A 12844-nucleotide genomic window follows, 5' to 3' on the forward strand; every position below is an offset into this window, starting at 1 on the left:
AGAGATTCAGAAGACCGTGAGAAAGTTAAGGGTTCCTGACATAATGCTCATGGTTTGAACTGTATTTCTGCTTATAAGGCAACCTTTATTCGGTGCCAAACTGGTAACTCACCTAATTTATAGATGTTTTTTCCCTTCAGATAAACGTTGATGTAGGTTGTTGAACTTATGACTGATCAACAAGCCAGCTAAACTTGATGGTGATATATGGTATCTGGTGCTGACAATTTAGCACTCGCTCGATCGGAGGTCAAGCTTGTGGACTGGTTTAAGAGAATTCAGAGAGAGACCTGGTCTTTGTAGAACCTATGTGTGCACATTTTAGCCATACTTTCTATTGATCTTTGTAGCATTAGGTGCAACTGTGTGATCTGATCTGAATTTTGAAAATAATACCATGATGTGCATGTCAATTTAATCCTCATTTTCTACTTCGTCTAAAAGGTAATGTTTACATTGATATAATACTCAGAAAGTATCACATAATCTAAGATTAATTCACTAATTTCTTTGCCCATTCAGTAATAGTATGATTGAATTTTTAAGTTAAAAAAAATCCAGTCCCACATAAACATTTGCATTGACAAGCCTTGAACTTCTAGAGTCCAGAAGCTATCCATGTTTACGAGCACAAATTTATGATACCTCCTTGCTGCTCCCCTTCTCTCTGAGCTTTGACGAAATGGCAAGGTGTGGAAGAGGGTATTAATAACGAGAGAGAAGCAGTGACAGTGAGGTATACAGACAATTTAGATCTCTTCTTCAGAACGTGTATTTTTCCCCACAAGGTTATAAAAAACTTGTAAAGAATAACTTTGTATGTTCTTACAATCAAAATTCTATTTGTCACAGAGAAAATCACCGCAGCTGCTGAGAACCAGGCATGATGCTGCCTGACTTGCAGGATCTTATAAATTTACTTCTATTGGAGTTCCTATTTCAGCACATGAGCATATATATTTTATCATATAATTTTACTTCTATTGTGTATGTTTATCTGAATGTTCGATTTTGCAGAGCTAAATTTTGGTCCCGTTCGCTGGTCTGAAATTTGGCTGAAACTGGCTGCAAAACACTGTTCCTGCTGAATTATTGTGAGAGAAAAACACTGTTCCGGCTGAAAAAAGAAGCCGAACAAGCCATTTTTAAGACAAGCGAACAGGGCCTTTGCTTCAGATCTATCCAATCATTGCTGATCTGGATGATCATATATTTGTTCTTTTATCCCCTGTTCTTAGACATTTTCTGGATGTGGGAAGGGATAAGGCTATGCCGTTTTGCACAAAAGCTCTTATCTTTTCTGTGAATGCTATAATAATTCAAATCCATCTTCTATATAGTACTCTCTATAATATACTCATTTCTCATATGCAGATTATTGCAGAGATAGAAAAAAATCATGGCGATCGGGAAAGGGCCAAGCGATGATTTCGAAGTCAGTGACATCCATCATCGATCTAATATCAACAATGTCAGATTTACTAGATGGACATGCTAACTGGTTCAGCTAAACATCATTCTTTGTTTTCTCGAACCCACCATCATTCATTCGGTCTTCTGCAATTATCAATCTCTAGTAGGGATGAAAACAGATCGGATGCGGACGAATATCACCGATATTACATTTGTTTTCATATTTCTGTCCGGATTCGGATTCGAATACTGATAGTGTCAACTATGTCGGATAGGATACGATTGGATATCGACATCATAAATATGCGATTTGAGTATTCGGATATGGATACGGTATCGGATGTTGGATATTCGGACTCGGATACAGACAGATCTCAACCCCTCTAAACGGATTTGGTTTCGAATACAGTCGGAAAATATCCGTACCGTTTTCATCCCTAATCTCTAGGACATTGTTGCGACCTACTACCCCAGCCAGTTTTTTTCCTGACAGTGGGAACCGTCACGGAAAGTGCCCAATACCGTCAGGAAAAGTGTTCCGTGACGGTTACCGTCGGATGCGCCATCAGGGAAACTGACGCGAAAAGTCCACCTTCGCTGACGGAAAACCGTCACTGATTGATCCCTGACGGTTCTCCTTTTCTGCCACGGAAACCTTCCCCGTCGGTGAGAAACCATCAGTAAAAATACAAACCTTTCCCGTCGGCTAAAATCCGTCGGGAAAAATGCAAACCCTTCCCGTCGGCTGCCAACTGTTAGGATAAATTCAGGGACCTTCCCGTCAGTTATCAACCGTCAGGGAAAGCTGAGTCTATATTTCCATAAACCCACATTTAACCATTCAAATCCGTGATTCACAACTCATTTAATCATGCATCCACACATGCACTAAATGTTACACTTGGTAGCCTCGGTACATATAACATCATTTAATCATGCATCCACACAGGCAAATGTTACACTCATTAGTCTTTACATATAATCATATCTTAAAACTGTACATACATCAGAATCAGCTAGTACAATGTTCAACAAATCAATCTTAAGCTACATTCTAGTTGTCTTGGCAAAATAAAGTCAGAAGAATAAAGTTACAATGCAACAAATGTAAAAATAGAAGTTTAACTACTGCTTCAAAACAGGCCCTTTGATGGCAATGCAGCAGCTAGTGCATAACCATTCATCTCCAGCCCTCTACATTCAAAGCAGACAAAAGGAACTATTACACTACGAACATCTGGTAGAACATGCCTTTACATCAAGATAACTGATTTATACTAAGAACATGCCTTTACTAAACACACTACATCCTCTAATCAGATCGTCACTTGCACCATATTCAACCTTATTTAACATACCCTTTTTCATTTAACTTTACTGGAGAATATCATATTTATGCTGATTTCTAAATCAATAAAAAACGAAAGAGAAGAAAAAGAGGTTACCTGGTTCCAAAACGTACTGATTAGCATTAAGGAGACATTCAATGAGCACTGTTACAGTAAGAAATGAGAGAAAACAACTATATTAAAACACGGCAGGTAGCAATGACAACTATATCAAGTGACACAAAAAAATTCAGACTGCAGTAAAATTGTTTACTAGCTTCACAATTGTTTACTAGATTTTCTGAACTGCTAGTGTCGATCAGGAAAAAGCAGGGCCAGCCAGGTTTCCCTGCATTTTGTTAGAGGCCCAACACCAGAAGGACATTTCGTTTGAATTCACTAAATGGGGCTGGAACTGCAGCACATTAAATAGAGTACTGACTGTCATGAAACATAGTTGCAGTGAACAGAAGAGTGCTTGACGCCAATGGCGAAAAAATGGTTTCGGGTAGTGAGAGGCTACATTTAGATGGAAGCAACAAGCTAATTTGCCTAATAATCTGTGCATGCCAGAGATGAAGGCGTCTGTGGAAGTAATCAACACAGAGGCAACAAAAAGTCAATTTCTTGGAGGGTTGCATTGTGGTCATCCTTGAAGTAACAGAAGTTAGTAGTAACAAAGAGAGAAAAGCACTGACAAAACAAGACAAAAAGAACCATTCACAAGAGAGTGCCTCCTAATTTTGAGTTGAGAACTGTATTCTAAATTCAAGGTTCAATAGAACAAATGCATACCAATAAATGGTAACTTCCAGTAATGGTAGCAAAAGTAAAATGGCAATAGCAACAGCCAACCAGAACATTCCACTTGTCCAAAATTTACTCTAATTATGATCTCAGCATTAAATATTTATTTAACTACCAATGAATGCCTTAATGATCATGAGTACAATATTTTAGAGAAACAAAACAGTACCTTCGTCAAAGATGGAGCAGAATGTATTACCATGTCTGAATGTAAACCGGTCGCATGAATCTGTGTAACAAAACAGTACCTTCGTCAAAGTTGGAAGTTGAAGCTATTCTATGTTCAAAATCTGAATCAATATAGCTTTTGAACCCAAAGTTGTATAGTGATCTGGAAAAAGCTATTTTTGAGAAAAGGGTTGGTTGTGCAGAGAGTATAAATTTTCAAACAACACTAAATTCTTTCCTTGCTGCAGGGTCCATTTTTCAGAAAAGGGTTGGTTGTGCACAGCAAGATATGTGAACATGAATGTAATTTCCTATTTTTTCCTGGTCGCTACCTTCTTTGCATTTCAACGTAATGGTTAATGGCTCGATGTGCATCATAGGTCCTTAGTTTTCAGCCTGCAGAAAACAAAACTGCTCATATGTTAAACCAATATAAATGGCTGCATTGCTATCTAATGTTCACAGGATAGATTTTCAAACAACACTGAATTGTTTCCTTGCTGCAGGGTCCATTTTTCAGAAAAAGTTCTACTGTATCTGTTCCTGCTTCTGCTTTTCTCTCTACTGTATCATAGATAAACAAAGCCAAGAAAGAAACATCTGCAATAGTTTGGACAATCTAAAACACTGATGGATATGCTCGTTTTCAGAATAAGAAACATGCTCTTCTATGTTAGACAAAATAATCAGCATCCATTTTCTGTGATAATGTTACAGCAACGAAGCAAGTTGAACTTCTTGTACTAAATAACCATCTCGCTAATTCTGAGTTGCTGGAAAATGATATATTGGTAAATCTGTCCTGTGCTATACTGCTATAATATTTTTATAGGTCTGTGCATGACATGAAGTTTGAAGGGCGGGCCTGGTGCAAGCGGTAGAGTCTTACCGCCTATGACCGGAAGGTCCCGGGTTCGAGTCGCGGTCTCCTCGCATTGCACAAGCGAGGGTAAGGCTTGCCACTGACACCCTTCCCCAGACCCCGCACAGAGCGGGAGCTCTCTGCACTGGGTACGCCCCTTTTGTGCATGACATGAAGTTTCAGACATTAAGAAAAGGATTCCCTTGTATGCATAATAGTAAAAGACTTCCAACTACAGCAAGCAGTTTCCCAATTAAAAGTATTTTTAGAACCAAAAGCACACAAGAACCTATCTTTAAAAAGTGTTTAGATTTAAAAGATTGTCTGGACAGCACAAAGAATAAGAATATTCAGTTGTCCTATGGTAGCCTGATCTTACCATGCTATTTTCTTCTTCAAAAACAAACAAAACTGTGCAAAAATCACATATTAACAATAACTATGCAAGAGCACTTGCTGAATACAAAATGCAGCTGAACACAAGAGGATACCGGTGTGTATGCTTGCATGTACACTTGCAGTTACAGGCAAGATTTATTCAAACCAAATGCATTCTATAGAAGGGTAAATAAATTACCTAAATCAATTCAATCTAGACTACTACATCATTAAGCAGAAGAACTTTTCCCTCACGTATATGGCCCAATACTTAACTGTTGAATGGGGAACATTGAAGACCGATCTCGCGGGGGTCGTGGACTCGTGGTGCCTCCATGTCATGGATCCGCCGGATCCAGTCTTCTTCCTCCATGGGCGTCAAGTACCTCCGGCGTGGCCGCAACACCATGGACCTGTGCGGGGAGGAACAGGGGCTCACCTCGGTGGATCTCGGAGAAGCGAAGGCGGTGTCGACCGTGCCCGCGTTGGGCCACCCTTCGTTGGAATCTCACCGGGTCATGGCTTATGGATCTGCCACATCCGAAATCCTCCCCCATGACCGGCACTGTGTGGGATGCAGAGGGGGAAGCCATGAGAGGGGATAGAGAGAGGGGAACAAGGGGGCTTGCCTCACCGGATCCCAAGGACGCGCAGCGGCGGCGTCCTCGCCTGTGCTGTGCCGTGCTCCGCTGTCGTCTGCCGAGAGAGGGGGGAGAAATTGGGGAGACCCGGAGGAGTTTTTTTTTTTTTTTGAGAATTCTTTATTCGGCACCGAAACAAATCACTCTTTCGTATTTGACACTGAAAATTTTGAACTTCCTTATCTAGCATCAACTTGAAAATTCCTTCCGTATATGGCACTTCCGTCCATTTGATGTAGTAACGGTGTCAAGTGCCACCTAAAATAACATATATGCCTTTCTATGTACCAGCAATATGTATTGCCAGATAGGAAAAGAATAAATGGACATAATGTCAAATATGGAAAGCACAAATATGACAAATATACTTGATGCACAAGCTTCATAAATTTGACCACATTGTCAGCATATCTACATAGAGAATCACATTATAGTTCACATGTCTAGGTTCATAAATATGCATACATTATCAGATTCATAAACATAAACACATGAATGTTCATACATAGGGGTTCTAAGTTCACATTAGAGTTCATAGAGCATATGCCTTACACATTGCCAAGCACATCTACATAGAGAAACACAAGCTCAAGAAAGTGAATTTGTAGCAAGAAGGTGATTTTTGAGCAAGTAACTTGTATCAATATCCATTCTGTTTGTCCAAACAACAAGACAGGAGTTGATAAATAGGAGATAGCTGAAACACAGAACTTACAAAACAGCCTTTTAATGGAAGTCACGCGACAAACATAAGCTCATTTTAACAGAAGCCACACCACAAACATAACTACATAAGCTCATTTTAGCTACTGAGTTTTGATGTTCTAGAAATGAATAACAATGGATTTGTAAATTTGATTCTGAACAGGAAAACTCAAAAGTCTCCTGCATATAGATTCTGCTATACACAAAAACAAGTAGAAGCAGTGAATTTCAAATTCACACTCATATTTAACAACTTGCAGGTATTGTACAAACATCACAAGGTTAAATTGTCATGCAATTAGAGTTTATGATGTTGCAGGTTAAATTGTCGTGCAAAACTACAAGAACAAGTTATATACAAGAGAGGCTGAAATTTCAGTCTGAATGATGTCATCAGACAATCTAAGCAAAAGCCAAGAAGAAAATTGGTGTTCACACAATATAGCCAAAAAAAGCAGATTACAGTAGTTTTGTTGTTAAGGGAATAATCATGAATATGCAGCCACAGTAGCCACTTTCATTTATGAATAATCAAGCAAGCTGTAAACCAGACAGCTACATGATGCCCCCAATTTTATTAGCTACCATTGGCATGCAGTGCCTAAACTCAATCAGAGTTGGGATTCGCTCTGTGTGCATCGAACACATATTTCAAGCTCCATGTTCAGTCCACAGAATGCAAAAGGTTCATTTTTTGGTGACAATTCAACAGTTGTTCAATTAACTTATGGTTGCGGTCACTGAAACAAATTAGCAATAATGTGATACTATTGCTGCATAGCTTCACCAAGCAGTACTCAATCTTCGGTGGAAGCGGAGCCTTCTCCACGACGGGCTCCGGCATCGCAAGCCACGTGGTGGTGACAGCAGCCGCCTCCCGCGCCGTTGGACGAGTCGGCCGTTGCGCCACTAGGACTGTTGCTTGGGGAGGCCGCCACGCACAGTCCGCCGCGCGGTCTGGCCGGTGCTCCGGTGGGCGAGCTCGCCCCGCTGCGTCTGCCGCGCCACGGCCTGCACCCCGCGCCATCGGGCGAGGCCGCCCCGCCGCGCAGCGAGCTGCCGCCGGGCGAGGCCACCCCCCGCGCACCACGCGCCGTGAGATGGGGCCAGCCCCGACCGGCGAGCCCGCCCCGCCGCCGCGTTCCCCATCGGACCCACGCCTCGATCTGTGACCATGGGGCGAGCTTGTCTGACTGTGGGGCGCCTCGAGCTGGGGGACCCGCTCCGTGAGTTCCTAGGCACCAGCGGCCGGCGCCTCCTTTTCCCCATCCTCATCTCCTCCGGCCTCCATTCTCTCTAGGGTTTGTGTCTTTGGTTTTCAGAACAGAGGAGCGACGGGAGAAAGGAGAGACTCGGGGGAGATGGACGCACGCACGAGACCGAATAAACATGGGCATTTTGGTACTTCTAATGAAAAGCTGACATGGTCTTTCTAGTCAACTAACGGAGGGATGCCTCAAATGGACGGAAGTGCCATATACGAAAGGAATTTTCAAGTTGATGCTAGATAAGAAAGTTCAAAATTTCGAGTGCCAAATATGGAAGAGTGATTTGTTTCGGTGCCAAATAAAGAATTCTCTCAATTTTTTTATATTAAACCCCCAATTCATACGCTCCTCAACATTTAAGAGAGTTTTACGTACCATTAAAAAGGATGGCCCTTTTCTATAAGCCATTGAAAAGTTCGGGAAGTAGCTAGGTGCCATGATAATTTATTTCTTTGACTTCCAAACCATTCCGTCCACTTTCACCGGTAACGATATGTAACGACGAGGACAAAAGACCGAAGTGCCCTCATGCTAGAGAGGCTGTATGAAAATCGATGTTTGCCTATGTGCCACTCCCTGACCGAGCATTTGGGCGCCAAGATGGCCCACGTGGGCAAGTTTTTTGGTGCCAAAGTCACTGGTGTTGGCGCCAAAGTGACCCCCTGGCTTAGTGCTATAAATAGGCCCTCAACCCTCTCTTCCCACTCAACCTTCTCCATTTGTGTGTCTCCTTCTACTTTGTTGTCACTGCCATGTCTCAAGCTTCAAGCAGCTATGGGAGGAGGCCAAGGCGGGTCTGTGCCCCAACTATGGTATGCTAGCTAATCGATTCATATCGATGACTAGGAAGAACAACAACCGTGCCTTCCACAAGTGCCTGTGCTTTGCAGTTCATTTTTCTTCCTTGCTCATTCATTCATAAGCTCTTCTTTGTTCGTTGTTTGGTGCTAATCTTTTGATGTTGTTGTTTATAGGCTGGAGGGTGTCAGTTTTATCAGTGGGAGGATGAAATGGAGGACACTGTTGTGTAGCCACCTACAGCACTTGCTCCATTATAGGCCATTCCTCTATAGGCAGTGGCAGCACCTGCTCCTATCTCTACAGTAGCTCCTCTGGCCATCATCCAGGAAGATTCCCAGCCGGCTAGAGTTGTAGGCAATGCAGTAGTGGAAGATAGGGTTGTTCAGCAGCTTAGGTGGATTGAAAAGCTGATGTTTGTTTGCATCTTTCTTACTTTGTATGATATTATGAAGAAGTAAGGGCCTATGTATGTAGACTGTGTATGTGTGTGTGTTTGAATGAAGACTAGTGATGCATGAATGAATGAATGGTTTTCATCACAGAGCAGCTTATGAATGAATGATGAGAAAACATGTGAACTCTGACATCTCATAAAAATATAACTCATAACATTGTAACATGACACAGAAAATAGAGCCAGACTTAACCAACAGAGTTTGATCACATAGTTCTCATCACAGAGTTTCATCTCACCAACTAAGGTACTAGTTTGGTTCCAGAAGATATTACAGACCGGCATATTAAAATGACCAACAATAGGTCATCAGAGTTTCATCACAGCTACTAGTTATGCCAAAATAAAATGATGCCAGAAGACATAGCAAAGCAGCAGTAGTTTTGCAGCACTACATCACCAAAACAACAACCAAACCCAGTTGGCTTCATTCCATCACTACCTTCTTATTGCTCCTAGTATCTGAAGCTAGGCTGGCTGGTATAATTGGAAGCTTCTTTGGTGTAAGCTTCTTCTTCAACCCTATCTTCTTCCTTGGGGAAGGCTAGGGCAAAACAACTTCCAGTGATTCTGTCTACATAGTAGCAGCTGAGTGTTCATGAAAAGGGGCAAGATGCATAGCCTGGAGGGGACCAGGGTCATTGGAACCAATTCCAGACCTGTTATAGTCAAGTAGCAGTCAAAGTCAAGTAACAGTTTCATTAAAATGGGGAAATGCATAATTGGAGCAAAGCATACCTGTTAGATTAGGAATTAAGATTACTTGTTGATGTACTGGTAGCTGACCCCTTGCTTTTCTTGATACCTAATGAAGAAGATGATTTCCTCTTCCTCTTCTGGTGTGTAGCATTAGCCACTGTCTCCTTGTGTGGGAATATCATGCCTGATGCAGGAGTGGCCACCATAAGGCTAGTCTCTGTATTACAACTTGTTGCTTTCTTCTGTCTTTTCTTTGGGAGACCCCTACAAAGGACAAGGTTAGAATTAGTAGATGTATTTAATTTATAGACATAATTAGAATGGATGTAGATGTTTACCTTTCAGCCTCCATTGCAGCTATGTCTGCTGGATTCCCATTTTTGCAGGTGTACCAGTGGTGGCCTAACTCATAGCATATGGGACACTCATGCTTCTTTGACTTCTTCCTACTACCTCCCTCAACAACTAATTTTATCATGTTCTTCCTCCTACCTCCTGTTAACATAGTCCACTTTTGAGGCAATGCCATACTGGCTCCTAGTCCATAGTTTCTTGTGAGTCTGCTGAAGATACTTCATAGTAGTTTCTTGTGAGTCTGCTGAAGATACTTCATAGCCTCTGGTTTGGCTGCTACCATTGCCTGATAATGCTTCTCAAACATATATGGGCTCCAGGAATATGTAGAAGCCCACAAATGCTCATAAAAAAACTTACCACTGTATCTCTTCTTGAAATTCTATACTAGATGGTACACACACTCTCTATGTTCAGCTTCTAGAAACACTTCACGAACTCCATTCATCATTGCCTGGCCACAATCTGTGGAGAAAGTAAGCCTAGGTGGACTGCATATTGCTTCATTCAACCTCTCCATGAACCACACCCAATTTTCATTGGTTTTAGAATCAATGACACCAACTGCTACTAGGTACATCCAGTTGTGCCCATCAACTGCACAGGCAATGCACAACAGGCCCCTAAACCTCCAAATTAAAAATGTGCTATCTACTGCAAGATATGGTCTACAACCTCTAAGAAAGCCATCAACACAAGGTTTCAGTGCAAAAAAGAACCTATTAAACCTTATCTTGTTGTTGATGGTGTGGTGATCAATAACAACAAAAGAAGCAAGACTGATTTCCTTTATCTAGGCCTTAAATCTAAATAGGTTGTCAAAACTTTTGTCCCATGGCCCATAAATCTTATCCATGGCAAGTAGTCTACCTTTGTACACTCTCATGTAGGGCACCACAATCTTGTGCTCATCCTTCAACCTCCTAACCAGCTCAGTGGCACCCACAGTTGCATCTTCCTTGAGCCAATCAAGCACTTGATGATAGACCCTGAACTGTGTCACCCCTACACAGATTCTAGACCTCCTAGCGCTCTGGCACCGATGGGGATATGGGTTTCTCTTCACCTGCAAAACAAATAAACATTCTAGATATTATGTCCACAAACAAATTACTGCATGCATTTACAATAAGTACTAACACAAGAGATCTTCTAACATAGTACCTTAACAGTTACACCATCCTTCAGAGTAGAGGCATGGATTCTCCACCTGCAGCCCTCATTCTTGGCAGAGTAGCTTGCCCTATACCTTCCTGTGTCACTTTCCTCAATGTTATAATGGAACTCATGTTTCACAGAATGAGTAGCTAAAGCCAGCTTAAAAGCGGGAATGTTTGAATACACAGTGCCTACAGCCATAGGAGGGTCATTCTTGTCATAATCAACATCAGCCATTTGTTCATGTTCTTTATCTTTAATAATGTCATCTAAGTCCTCTACTTCACTATCATCATCATCAGATAAGGATTCATTATGAGAGTCATCATTGTATGTTTCAAAACATGCCTCACCATCAGAACTTTCAGGCTGCCTCTGCTTACTGCCAACTTGACTGTGAGGATTGGTAGGCTGGGGATGTTGGGGACTAAGGTCAATATACAATCCTTCCTCATCAACACCCACATGCTCATTGGATGGATTTGGGTTAGCCAGATATTCAAGTTCTACACATTCAGTTTGGGTGGCATTGCTTGGTTCTGCTCTGCTAGGACAGTGGACTGAAGGGGTGAATGGGGCTTCAACAGAGTTGGCAGGGGGGCTAAAATCCCAATTAGAAATATGAGGCTCACTAGTTGGCCTAGTATAGGCAACAGTAAGAAGCAGCACTTGGAAGCCTTATTTTTAGCAAACATTTCACGCATATCTTGGTCTGACCTTACTTCAACATTGAGCTTATTGTCGTTGCAGAAATAAAACAGTCGAGCTACATCATCGAAATCGGGAGAATACTTGTCAACAACATCACAAACCAGATCTCTGAAGTTAGTCAGTTCAGCATCCACAACTTTGTTTAACGAAAATCACCGAGCACACGAATTGGGAGTAACAATCCAGATTTCTAGGTTGAAGCTATTGTCTGCGTCCATCCTACATATGACCAACAACGAGCACGCAATCAAGGAGAACGCAATCAAGGGGGAACAAGACCACAATCAACAAGACAGACCCTAAGTACCCCCATTCACAACTACCAGACCTATGTATCCATACCAAGGAGACGGCAATCTAGGGGGAACAACACTCACCCGACAGGTAACAAGTCCAGTCACTTGCCCGCACCCTTCTTTGCCGCCATACGTGGCCAAACCTCTAGATCCACGGTGAAATCCAAGCTCCACTACCCCATGCGACGCCAGAAGCACGGGGGATTGCTCTTCCTGTCTCCTCGCCGCCGCTAGGGTTCCACTTCCGCCGCCGCTTCGGATCCGCTTCCGCTAGGATTTGGGGAAGAGAACGAGAGAGAAGTGAGAGTGAGAATGCGATGGCGGTCAATGTCAGTCAACACGGACTCCTCATATGCCCCTCTGTCTCAAAGGGTAACATGGACAATTTTCCTACCCAGTCCCACCGGTCAGGGCAGTCAAATGGTCGAAACCAAACAGAAGGTGGACGGAATGGCTTGGGAGACAAATAAATAAAGTGTCATGGCACCTAGGTGCGTCCGAACTTTTTAATGGCCTGTAGGATAGGGCCATTTTTTTAATGGTACACAGGTACCCCCAATTCGCAGGTCTTTTGAAATATAACCATGTGCGAATTGTTTTGATATTTAGGATTTTCGAGATTTTTTTCTCTTTTAGTAATTTTAGGGGCTTTTTTCACTGTTTGAGATATGGGAAAAGACAGAAAATACCCCTCCTCTCCCGAGCTTATCTGGTGTCCTAAACAGTGAAAAGAGACATCTGGAATTACTAAAAGAGAGAAACCCTCCGAAATCCCAAATATAAAAAAATCCGCGTGTGCAG

At 42.2% G+C, this 12844-nt stretch overlaps 1 long non-coding RNA gene across 2 annotated transcripts; it reads right to left on the reverse strand.

The window, feature by feature from the left end:
• Positions 1–2689: 2689 nt before the first annotated feature.
• On the reverse strand, positions 2690–5683 carry LOC136532663 (uncharacterized). Of its 2 annotated transcripts, XR_010778272.1 has the most exons (5): positions 5591–5683; positions 5233–5521; positions 4049–4112; positions 3718–3777; positions 2692–2906 (listed from the first exon to the last, which is right to left on the reverse strand). It is a non-coding gene; the product is annotated as an uncharacterized lncRNA (long non-coding RNA). The 2 variants fall into 2 exon arrangements; XR_010778271.1 differs by having other exon boundaries at positions 2690–2906; positions 5233–5677.
• Positions 5684–12844: the final 7161 nt, after the last annotated feature.

The sequence above is a fragment of the Miscanthus floridulus genome, unplaced genomic scaffold (genome assembly GCF_019320115.1).
Source record: "Miscanthus floridulus cultivar M001 unplaced genomic scaffold, ASM1932011v1 fs_684_1_2, whole genome shotgun sequence".
NCBI classification, from domain to species: domain Eukaryota; kingdom Viridiplantae; phylum Streptophyta; class Magnoliopsida; order Poales; family Poaceae; genus Miscanthus; species Miscanthus floridulus.